Source organism: Oncorhynchus keta, chromosome 21, assembly GCF_023373465.1.
Source record: "Oncorhynchus keta strain PuntledgeMale-10-30-2019 chromosome 21, Oket_V2, whole genome shotgun sequence".
In the NCBI taxonomy this organism is placed as follows: domain Eukaryota; kingdom Metazoa; phylum Chordata; class Actinopteri; order Salmoniformes; family Salmonidae; genus Oncorhynchus; species Oncorhynchus keta.
In genome coordinates this window covers 6,826,053-6,838,564 of record NC_068441.1, presented here as the reverse complement: position 1 = coordinate 6,838,564, position 12,512 = coordinate 6,826,053, and the positions used below count along the sequence as shown (strand labels likewise).

The 12,512-nt window shown below is 42.8% G+C and overlaps 1 long non-coding RNA gene across 2 annotated transcripts in view; it reads left to right on the top strand.

Annotated features, from left to right (window-relative positions):
• LOC118400010 (uncharacterized) overlaps window positions 1-11,673 on the top strand; it is a 30,225-nt gene extending 18,552 nt beyond the window's left edge. The window contains exons 3-4 of one of the 2 annotated variants that reach the window (XR_008074084.1): window positions 9,169-9,284; window positions 9,361-11,673. This is a non-coding gene — a long non-coding RNA (uncharacterized LOC118400010). Of the gene's footprint in view, window positions 1-9,168 lie in introns of both variants that reach the window. The other variant, XR_004828948.2, reaches the window with a different exon arrangement.
• Window positions 11,674-12,512: the final 839 nt, after the last annotated feature.

Sequence of the window (12,512 nt, the reverse complement as noted above, 5' to 3'; positions counted from 1 at the left end):
CTGCTTCGAAGCTCCATAAAGCCAGACTACGGTTGGCAACTGCACATGGGGACAAAGATCGTACTTTTTGGAGAAATGTTCTCTGGTCTGATGAAACAAAAATAGAACTGTTTGGCCATAATGGCCATTGTTGTGTTTGGAGGAGAAAGGGGAGGCTTGCAAGCTGAAGAACACCATCCCAACCGTGAAGCATGGGGGTGGCAGCATCATGTTGTGGGTGTGCTTTGCAGCAGGAGGGACTGGTGCCCTTCACAAAATAGATGGCTTCACGAGGAAGGAAAATTATGTGGACATATTGAAGCAACATCTCTAGACACCAGTTAAAGCTAAAGCTTGGTCACAAATGGGTCTTCCAAATGGACAATGATGCCAAGCATACTTCAAAAGTTGTGGCAAAATGGCTTAAGGACAACAAAGCCAAAGTATTGGAGTGGCCATCAGAAAGCCCTGACCTCAATCCTATAGAACATTTGTGGGCAGAACTGAAAAAGCGTGTGCGAGCAAGGATGCCTACAAACCTGACTCAGTAACACCAGCTCTGTCAGGAGGAATGGGCCAAAATTCACCCAACTTATTGTGGGAAGCTTGTGGAAGGCTACCCGAAAAGTTAAACAATTTAAAAGCAATGCTACCAAATACTAATTGAGTGTATGTAAACTTCTGACCCACTGGGAATGTGATGAAAGAAATCAAAGCTGAAGTAAATAATTCTCTCTACTATTATTCTGACATTTCATTCTTAAAATAAAGTGGTGATCCTAACTGGCCTAAGACAGGGAATTTTTACTCTGATTAAATGTCAGGATTTGTGAAAAACTGAGTTTAAATGTATTTGGCTAAGGTGTATGCAAACTTCCGACTTCAACTGTATATGTCTCTGACCCCAATATGTTTGTTGATGTCTCAAAGGTAATGATTTGGTCTGAAACAACAGCCCTCTTAAAAACAGAGGGCAATCCTGTTATAGTGGCCTTGAATCAGACAACCCTATAGGGAACTCTCATGGCTTAGGGTTATGTATAAAGCAGTCCAACCCAGCCCCCCGCAGACCTGGGATTCGAACCCACACCACGCCAGAACATACTCTACAAGCCAATGTGCTAGCAATCAAGGGCAGCACTACTTCATGTCTCAGGCAGTCAGTAACGATGGTAACTTAGCCATCTGCTACACCACCATAATACCATGGTACTGGTTCAGGGGAGTGTTGTTAGGATACGGTAGAGTCAGACACAACCATTAGCCTCACTCCGCACAATTAGACTCATTACCAATAATTACTGCCTCAGCGAGACACCATATCTAGAGTTAACATGCTTGTAAAATCAAACACGGGATCTAAACGCATGGAAAATCTCTGGTCTTGCTGTGACCTGCAGTTCATCAGCAGTGATAATGTTTTGCTAAACCTTAGTCTCTTCAGTGAATATTAATGAGGATCACAGCATTTCTGTCACTTCCCCTCTCCTGATGTGCACCTTGATACGGCTCTTAAGGCCAAGCTGAAATATACAGCTCTTTTAATGCCATACTGAAATGACGCCAAACCAGACCGGGGAAGGACGAATCCGAGCACTAAGCTTTTAGTACCTCACTACTTAGATCTCCAATGTTTTTTCAACAGAATCTTTGGATGATGTCCCATCTGAAGGATAGTGTAATTACATCTCAATGTTAGCTAAAACATTACGGTAGTTCTGTGCACAGCAATTCGCTGCTTAGCTGCCATTATGTACAGCATTAATAAACTAAACTGAAACTTAACATAAGCGAATAGCTGTGAAGGTTGTCACATGACAAGTATGTCATTACTAAAACTCTGTTTTGGTTAGTGTAAACGTATGATGAGATGAATGTGATTATGATTGATTTACCATTGTACCGAGGAAAGCCTTCTCTAAGCATCAGAGCCCATAATAAGAGTGATGTGGACTGTTATCTCTGAAGGGCATCTGGAACGTTCACAGCCCATGTAGCCTTTGAGAATCGATAATGACATGAACACTGAGGCCAGTTTAATGGTGCGTGAAGGGATTGTTATGTATTAAAGCCAGGTTGTTACTTTTGGAAATGGTGCATGGATCATATCAGAGTATTGAGGTCTAACTGCTGTGGCTGATCTAACGGTGAACTCTGACCCTGCTGGAGATTCACATCAAATAAGCAGAATTCATCACAGCGACAGCCAGTGTGTCGTCTTGCCATTACCGGCCAAATGAGATGGCTAACCCAGGCATTAGCCACATTGGCTGTGTGTTATCCAGCCTGGTTGTTATTTTGACTTAGACTCCACAGTCATGTTGGGGTTAGTTATGTGGTTAAGGTGTGTTGGGGTAACCAACTGTGGTTGTGTTGGGTTACCAGGCAACCCGTTTCCTTCTTGGAGGTGAAATGTACTGGTATGGATTTTGTGCTGCTACTGTTGCATTGAATTAGTTTGACCAAGCAGGCAGGCAGAGGGAAATGGGTCTGTTCTCCGAGTAAATTATATGCAGTCATACACTCAATTTACCTCTGCAAACCCAGTTAGGGAGGAGCAGGCATGGAGGCATACACACAGACACAATAACTCAGGCGTAGAGCATTGGCACTCAGACAGTGCATACATGTACTCAGCAATAGTTTAGAGGTTAAGAAGTATTTCATCAACAAATCAGATTTTGGGATATCTAAATTGGATAAAATCATGTTGTGGTTAATGATGTCTGGAAATTAACACAGCTCAGATGGAAAATAATATGTTAAAAGGTCAAACTTTTAATGCGATGGATGTACGTGGTACTCAACCAGTGGAGGCTCCTCCTCCGAGGAAGGGGAGGACCATCCTCCTCAGTGAATTTTGTCAAAATAAAAATAGTGAGACAAAAAATGTATCCTTTTCAAGTAAGACTTTACTAAATATATTGACGTCACCAAATAATTGATTAAAACACACTGTTCTGAAATGAAGGTCTACCGTAGCCTCAACACCACTCTGTAGGGTAGCTCCATGGTGTAGCAGGAGGACAGCTAGTTTCCATCCTCTTCTGGGACTTCAATACAAAACCTAGGAGGCTCATGGTTCCAGTCCCCTTCCATAGACTTACACAGTAATTATCAAAACTCCCGGAGGACGTCCTCCAACCTATCAGAGCTCTTGCAGCATGAACTGACATGTTGTCCACCGAATCAAAGAATAAGAGAATGAATCTAGTACTGAAAGCATAAGCCACAGCTAGCAAGCACTGCAGTACATAACATGTGGTGAGTAGTTGACTCAAAGATAGAGAAAGACAATAGTTGAACAGTTTTGAACAAATTAATTTCTGTACAAATTATGGAGAAGCAAGAGAGAAAGAGAGAGAGCTAGCTATATTTCGTTGTATTATTTTGCTCTTTCACTTTCACTTAGCTAGCAAATGTTTTATTCATTTATTGCCACCGGGGGTCTGCGTGTTTAAACTACTAAACTGCTTGCTGACTGTGCTCTGCATGATTATAGCGGGTTTACTAACGTGTTAGTCATAGTAGCTATGTTTGATTTGATTTTGATTTAGTAGCTATGTTGACTATGACATTAGCTAATATGGTGACAGCAATGTAGGCTGTGTGTAGTGGTTAGAGGATATGGTATGAAGATTTGGCTTGGAAAGTTTTTTTTGCATGGTCACAGTCAGCTGATGTGATGTGCACTGAAGTCCACAAGCGAAGGGAAAAGGTAAGAGGAGGAGAGGGCGTAGATGAAAGAAAGAATTCTATAATGAGCAAAATGATCATACTGTTTGTATGTGGCTGTTGTGAAAGTGAACTATGTTTGGGTGTGATCAGGGATGTATTCATTCCACCGATTCTGTTGAAAAAAAGAACTCAACTGAAACAAACATAACGAAATGTGGATAAACATACCTGAATTTGTCCAATAGAAACTCTCGTTTGCTACTGTTGGACTTATGTGTAACGTTTGTCGTCGGAAGGAGACCAAGGTGCAGCGTGGTAGGCGTACATTCTTTTATTTAAATGTTCCACCAAGAAAAAACAATAAACAATACAACAAACAAAAAGCTTCATCGTGCAAACTACATGCACTCAAACAAAGACAAGATCCCACACTGAAGGAGGGAAAAAGGGCTGCCTAAGTATGATCCCCAATCAGAGACAATGAAAGACAGCTGCCTCTGATTGGGAACCACACTCGGCAGGAGCGTGCCAGACAGTTTTGAATGTGTCACTGTCTTTCACCGTGAATACTCATATTTGTATCTCGACCTGTGCACCTACGCTGTAAACTTTCATTCATAGGCTAGGTTGTAGCAACCTCATGATAGATACAGGGAAAGTTTGAGTATCGTGTAGTAGCCTACACCTATCAACGTGACTTTAAGCTGAGTGAATGGGATATGAACGAGAGTCATCCAATATGCTGCAGTAGAAATAAGGCCAAGCGCATAAAAAAATGATCGTCCTCCCTGATGTTAAACGGCACTGACTGCCAATGCACTCAACATACTTTAGTGAAGTACGAGTTCACATCATTAAATAGTAATAATGATAGGAGTTACATGTAGACTTAACATGTGCAATGTATCCATGACTATTTCATGATCCAATGCTAACATATTACATAATTGACCCTACTTAACCCAGAGCATTACAGACAGTGACATACGGAGAGGAGGTCAGCTGTTGTGTTCTTTTTGGAATGACTGTACTCCAAGTCTGTTAATATGAGATCATAACAAATGTTCATCTTCATTTCACAGGCCATGAATCATCAAGGTCTTGAAACATGACTTAGCCCGCTGTTCCATGTAGCCAATGTGTTGCTATCACTAACCTGTAGGTTCACCAAATTCAATAAACATTTCAGCACCATTGACAGCAATGCACAGTGACATATATGAAGGTCGGACCACAATTCAGCACCATGGACAGCGCCGCAAGATCGGATGACGACTCAGCACCAAGGCCACATGGACAGTTCTACACACGCACCAGTTGTTGGCGTTGCTGCAGGCATCACTCCCGATCATGCCTGTTTAGTCAACAGGATTTCACAGTGTCACTTCAGAATTCAACATTTGTCCAGGGGGAATTAATGTCTACGGGTGAAGTGAAAGTAGGTAAGGGTTAAGGTTGTTAAAGCAGACAAAACTTACTTGACAGTTAAGCATAAAAAGCTTGACGGTTGAATTTAGGCATTAAGTCTGACTAGTTAAGGTAAGGGATAGGGTTAAAACAGAAAACATTTTGAATGAGTGCCAAGCACTGGGATTGAACCCGCAATCCTCGGAGCCGAAACGCCCTAGCAAGCCTCGAGCCTACTAGATGGTAATACATGCTCAAGTTGCCTCTAGTGGACTGTATTGAAGGCATCTCCTGACGTCCTGGGGACCTGGACCAACGTTGAATGCGGAAGTCTATCTGGTGTGATCTCGCTGGTTTAGAGGCTTCATCCATGCCGTCTGTATTGTTCCCATTCCCCTTTGGCCTATATACTACGTGGAACTGAAAGTGATACAGAGAGAGGGACAACTAAATTCATAGAACTCCTTGTATATGAGGCACAGGCAACATTGACAGTTCTAAGAAGTTGTCATCCTCCTCATTGTTGCTTAGTCAGACTATGGATAGGTTGGACAGTGCCCTGTAAATATCCACAAAGAATATGGAAAAATTAGGGTCTTCAGTCATTTCCCCACACAATCAAGCAAATTCACATTTTTGAAGTTCTAAAGGAGAGTAGCACAGTGGTGAGCGCGAATAGTGAGTGATATAAGAGAGATCCGGACGAGTGAAGGCTTTGATAGATGGCTATATTCTCAAAAGGAGGGATGGAGCAGATTGTGATTCATTCTCTGACAGAGCAATGTCCCGGAATCGGCAAAGACGTGGATACAGTTTTACACCCCGGCGCACCTTAAACACATCTTTTTCATTCTCTTGTGACACAGAACCCACCGCTTGTCATGCAAATGACAAAACCATTGACTCTCGCGTCCATATCGTTCAAATGATCATTTTTTCCCCGTGACGTTTCAGATAAAAATGATTTGCCCCGGAGAGCGTTTATTCACAAGCTCTTCAATGAACTGAAATGACATCACCTAATCGAAATGCAGATTAGCTACTGAGAGGAAGCAGGACGTCTGTCACTTGTGAACTATAATAAAGCTCTTGTGTAAAGGTTAGGAACAGCAAACATCCACTCCAATATTGTGCACTAACACTATTTCATACAATATTTTTTAATTCAATCCCTTTCATCGTGAATGTTTGCAGCAGTTACTCTGTCGCTGTAGACTCATGCCAGTATGTCGTATGTCTTTAAGTGTTTGTTACTGACTGATTGGAATTGACCCTGATTTACCAGGTTCAAAGGTTCAAAGACTGTGTTCACCCGGTTCTAAGACGGTGTTAGTCCCCAGGTATCGGTTAAGGTTACTCAACACATAAATGTGGTTCACTGAACCACCCCATTACACATGGACATAATAAAGGTTGATATTTGTAAGGAGGGGAGAGTGGGGTAGGTTGAGCAAAAGGGGTAAGTTTGAGCCACCCTCGTTTCTAGGAAACCATACACAAAATTAATCATTGTGAAGAATGAATCCACATGGTAAAAAAAAGTGGTAAGCAAGTTAAATCCCCAAAAATGATTTTCACCACAAATGAATTTATTGTCTTCAAGGTTCCATGATGCTTGTATCTAAACCAAAGTAGGTCATTTATGATTGTTCTATACATTAGTTGGGATCTTTATAAGCTTGAGGTCCTAAACCTAACATGAAAGTGCATCCTTGTAGTTGTGTGGGCTGATATACTGTAGTCAAAATGTTTGCCTTGGGGTAAGTTGAGCCAATGGTTGAGACAATGGCAAGCTGAGCGTTGTCGCTAGGATATGAGGTAACAACAAAGCCTGGCCAATGTTAAAAGTGTTTTAAAAAGTGCAAAGTGTTACGTGTTAAACGCCACTGGTAAAATATTCTTAAAATGATTCAAATGCAAAAAAAAGCGATTGGGATTGTGTTGAATTGTGTTTCGGAAATAAAGATACACATGGTTTTAAAAAAGTCATATTTAATTCGGTACAGAAATGTGTGTACAGAAATGTGTAGGAGGCTTAACTGACCCTGTCTCGCAGCTCAACTTACGCCATACCCTGCCGGGGTTGTGCCAAGAGATCACTTGTTTTTGGACAAGCTGCGTTTTCAAAACTGTCATGTTTACCTGAATTCTGATTATTTACAGGGATACACAACATCCTGAAATATATGTAAACGTCTTTGTTAGAACAAACACTATATTTCCCTTGACAGAGTGATGCCGAATGTTTCAAAAATGGCTCAACTTACCCCACTCTCCCCAATGGCTATGTATCCTTCAACAGCGACCATCAGTCAAGCAAATAAACAAAGAGGAGTGTCTGAGCAGATATTACAGGCAGACACATTAAAATCCGCTACAACTCTCTGCCAGGTTAGTAATTGCTCTTTTTGTGTAGATAATTATTTCCTCTAAGGTGCGCACTGTTGCACAATGCAATTATACATGTCCTGCTATCTCAGAGTGGAGGGAAAGGAGGGGGGTTATTTTCCAAATTCTCACATTTATGTGTGTGTGTGTGTGTGTGTGTGTGTGTGTAATGGCAGAGAAAAAGGAGAGGAGCAGTGTTCTGAGGGGATTCCACAGGTTCTTTCCAGCACTGTTGTGTGGTTGAACGTATGATTGGTTTGTGTGGCAGGCCTCTGTCAGTCTATGGATTAGTAGCAGAAAAGAAAAACCCCTGTAAAAGCACAGCGGTAGCTCGCTGTGTGATCACACCCAAAACTCTATTTACGTTCTCTATTCCCTGTCCTCTTGTCCTTTCCTTCTGTTTGTCCCAGAAAGAGTGACCCGGAGGAACCTTGTGCCGGCCAGCGAGTGCTGCACACAAACACCTCTCACTGATAAGGCCTCTACTGGGACGCTCTGCACACATCTCCTCTGGATGTTTTTCTGATGTCGTCACCACAGCAGAGAGAGCTCCACACAGGAGGAGAAGAGGGAGGTTGGAAAATATCATACGGATCATTTTGCTAAATTGCAGAAGCAGTCAGTGGATTCAGCTGATATAAGGAGAAGATCTTTCATTTCAATATGTTTCATTTAAATGTCTACTGTATCTGTTCCGCTCATCAGTATTGTGTGTGTCTGCGTGCATGTGAGTGTCTATACTCACTTTTTTTTTTACCTTATAACCCGGAACATTATGAGCATCAAAACGTCATATTGTCATGTTTTTGCAAGAGGTTAAGCTTCAACCAATTGACGCTTATGTCAACTGGTCATGCTCCCAGCAGGCTTTGAGGTGTCAATGGGAAAAGATGAGTGTCAACAAATGGATGCTTATGTCGATAAATTGCAGTCAATGGGTATAGATGAGTGTCACAGGGTTGAAGCTTATGTCAATACATTGCAGTCAATGGGAAAAGAAAAGCGTCAAACAAATGACCCTTTTATCAATAAATTGCATTCAGGGGGGAAAAAATGAGTGTCAACCAATTTACCCTTATGCTAATACATTGCAATCAATGGTAAAAGATGAGTGTCACCAGGTTAATTCATATGTCAATATATCACAATCAATGGGAAAAGATAAGTGTCAACCAGTTGATGATTATGTCAATACATTGCATTCAATGAGATAAGATGATTGCCACAAGGTTGACACTTATGTCAATCCATTGCATTAGTGTCACCTGTTGAAGATTATGTCAATACATTGTATCCAATGGGAAAAGTTGAATGCCAACCAATTGACACTTGTTGTCAATACATCACAGTCACAGTCATCTCTAATTGCCCCTCTCCCCATCTCTGTCTCTCTCCTTCCCTCCTCTTTCCTTCTCTTTGCCTCCCTCTGTCTCTTTCTCTTTACCTTCTCTTTATCCCCCCATTCTGTTCTCTCTCCTCCCCCTTCTTTCACCCTCTCCCCTTTCTCTCTCCCATCCCTCCTCCTCTCCTCTCCACGCATCTCTCTCTTTCTCCCTCTCCCTCCTCCCTCCTTCACCCTCTCCCTTTCTCTCTTCCTTTCTCTCTCCCCCTCCTTTACTCTTCCCCATCTCTCTCTCCCTCTTTCTTTCTTTCCCTCCCTCTCTGTTCTCATCTCTCTCTCTCCTCTCTCTCTTCTCCTCTCTTCCACCTCCACAGACAGGATATTGACGCATAAATACGCAGGCAGACAGACAGACAGACAGTGGAGACGGAGAGACGGACAGACGCAGATGGGCTGGCGTTCGGGCGGGCTGACGGACAGACGCAGATAGGTTGGCGTTCTGGCGGGCTGACGGACAGACGCAGATTGGCTGGCGTTCGGGCGGGCTGACGGACAGACGCAGATAGGTTGGCGTTCTGGCGGGCTGACGGACAGACGCAGATTGGCTGGTGTTCGGGCGGGCTGACGGACAGACGCAGATGGGCTGGCGTTCGGGCGGGCTGACGGACAGACGCAGATGGGCTGGCGTTCGGGCGGGCTGACGGACAGACGCAGATGGGCTGGCGTTCGGGCGGGCTGACGGACAGACGCAGATGGGCTGGCGTTCGGGCGGGCTGACGGACAGACGTAGATGGGCTGGCGTTCAGGCGGGCTGACGGACAGACAAAGACAGCTTAAAGTTTTAAGTCAATCAACATCTTGCTACCATGGAAAGGAAAATACCTGTCTATTTGTGGCAAAATCACACTAATGAACTCTTTAGTCATATTCCAGCACATCAATTTGCTTACGTCCCTGCCTATACCTAACTAACTGTGAGCAAAAAATATTCAATTTTATCTGGAACAGCAAGCGAGACTAAATTAAACAGGCCTATTTATACAAGTAATATGAATTTGGAGGGCAGAAATGATTAAATATTAAAGCATTAGACGGTATAATCTTTGTAAATTACACTACCATTCAAAAGTTTGGGGTCACTTAGAAATGTCCTTGTTTTTTAAAGAAAAGCACATTTTTTGTCCATTAAAATAGCGTCAAACTGATCAGAAATACAGTGGAGATTTTGTTAATGTTGTAAATGACTATTGTAGCTGGAAACGGCTGATTTTGAATGGAATATCTACATAGGCGTACAGAGGCCCATCATCAGCAACCATCACTCCTGTGTTCCAATGGCATGTTGTGTTAGCTATTCCAAGTTTATCATTTTAAAAGGATAATCGATCATTAGAAAACCCTTTAGCACAGCTGAAAACTGTTGTGATGATTAAAGAAGCAATAACACTGGCCTTCTTTAGACTAGTCTGGAGCATCAGCATTTGTGGGATTGATTACAGGCTCAAAAAGGCCAGAAACCAAGGAATTTCTTCTGAAACTCGTCAGTCTATTCTTGTTCTGAGAAATTAAGGCTATTCCATGCGAGAAATTGCTACTACTCCCCTCACAGAACAGCGCAAATTGTCTCTAACCAGAATAGAAAGATGAGTGGGAGGCCCCGGTGCACAACTGAGCAAGAGGACAAGTACATTAGAGTGTCCAGTTTGAGAAACAGACACCTCACACATACTCAACTGGCAGCTTCATGAAATAGTACCCGCAAAACACCAGTCTCAACTTCAACATTGAATAGGCGACTCCGGGATGCTGGCTTACTGCGTCCGTAAAATGTATGTACTGTAGGTTCGGAACTTTTGTAAAACAGCACAGTTGAAAAATGTATGGCAGCTAGAAATCTAAACTGGACGGTCTTCAGATATTGATGGGAGGGGTTGAGGTTAGCTGATTGACGGGACTAAAAACAAAGATAACTATTTATTTATTATTTATTTATTATCCCAGCCTCATTAACATGTTTTATTTTACCATTATTTTACCAGGTAAGTTGACTGAGAACATATTCTCATTTACAGCAATGACCTGGGAAATAGTTACAGGGGATAGGAGGGGGGACGAATGAGCCAATTGTAAGCAAAATGAGCAAATTGAATGAGCCAATTGTATTGTAAAATATATTGTGTCTGTAAAATGTATATAGTATGTATAAGCTGGAACTGGAAGCCCAAGTGTTGCTGTCCATTAGTTTACTCCAATTAGGGGAGGGGTGGTAGGGTTAGGGGAAAATAATAACGGAAAATAGGATATGCTGTCCCAGCTAGCACAATGGATCTGGGCCAATTCCGGCTGAGAGTCGGGGCACTCGGCTGAGAGTCATACTCGGCAGACCTCATGTGGCCCGAGTCTGGGCTACCTTCGGCAGTATTACATATGGCTAGGATGCGGGGACTGCGCTCGGGCCGATTCCGTTGTGAGTTATCTGGCCCAAATATATTACTTGAGGTTTGGCTGATTGGGGCGACTCTCTGGCAGATGATGAGACGGGCTGCTTTATATAATTAACATTTCATTATTTATTTTCCCCCTTATTTTCTTCATTGTTTCTGTGATCAAAAAATACAATTAACATTTAAATTAAATTCTTTGAGTCCTGTGTAATATTTTTGTATTTTGATTCTTTGTGCAAAGAAATTGATAAGCATTAAAACTTTATGGATGGAACCTCCCGAGTGGTGCAGTAGTCTAGAAACTGTGTTTCTACAGATGCTTGTTTGAGACCCGCGCTGCCCGCGACCGGGAGACCCATGAGGCGACGCACAATTGGCCCAGCGTCGTCCGAGTTAGTGGAGGGTTTTGCTGGCCGGGATGTCCTTGTCCTATAGCTTCTGGGGGGATTCTGGTATGATGCCTTGCAAAGTCAGCTGAATTCCGGTTGATGGAAACATCTGGGCAGTCATTCATTTTCATTCTGGGCTGAGTCCGACACCTGATTCCGAGCCGATTCAAAACAGTTCCGGCCACCCCGTAAGAGGGCCGCTTCTGGGCCGGTTCCTCATTGCTAGCTGGGGTCTATACTGTACATATTGAGAAAAATATATATCAGTGATTGGAAATGATGCAGGCAATTACATTGATAGAAGCCACAGTCTATCTGCAATATTAAAGATGATCTAGCCCCTAAATGGAAAAAATAACTATAAAATAATCAAATGAAATTGACCAATATCCTCTGCAGAATTCATTCCAACAAGCCTCTTAGCTTGTAGAACTGCAAGACCATGCGCCATGTCATGACAGTCCCCCGGTCACAAATATGAACAAATTGAGAAGATTAAACCTTTTTAACCCTTCAAAACCGGACCTATGATCCCCAGTTAAATTGATATTGTGAGGATAGATGCTAGAGACAGGAAGCAGGTACAGGGAGAACATTTAATGAATAATGGACATAAAACAGGACAGGAACATCTGAGCGCGACGTATGTTTGTTGTTGTTGAACACTGCCGAACGCCAAAACTGAAACCTGTCGAACGCTGAAACCTGAACTAAAGACCTCGGTTAATTTTGGTTTTATTTTAAATCATGCGGCTTTGTTGGGCTAAATTCCTGTGAGCGCTGCCAGCTGTCCCGGGGTCCTGCCAGATTCCATATAGGGGGAGAGACGCGAAAGCCCAGCTGGCCTAGCTGGATCGGCGGTCTCAAATGAAGGCCGCTGTTGAA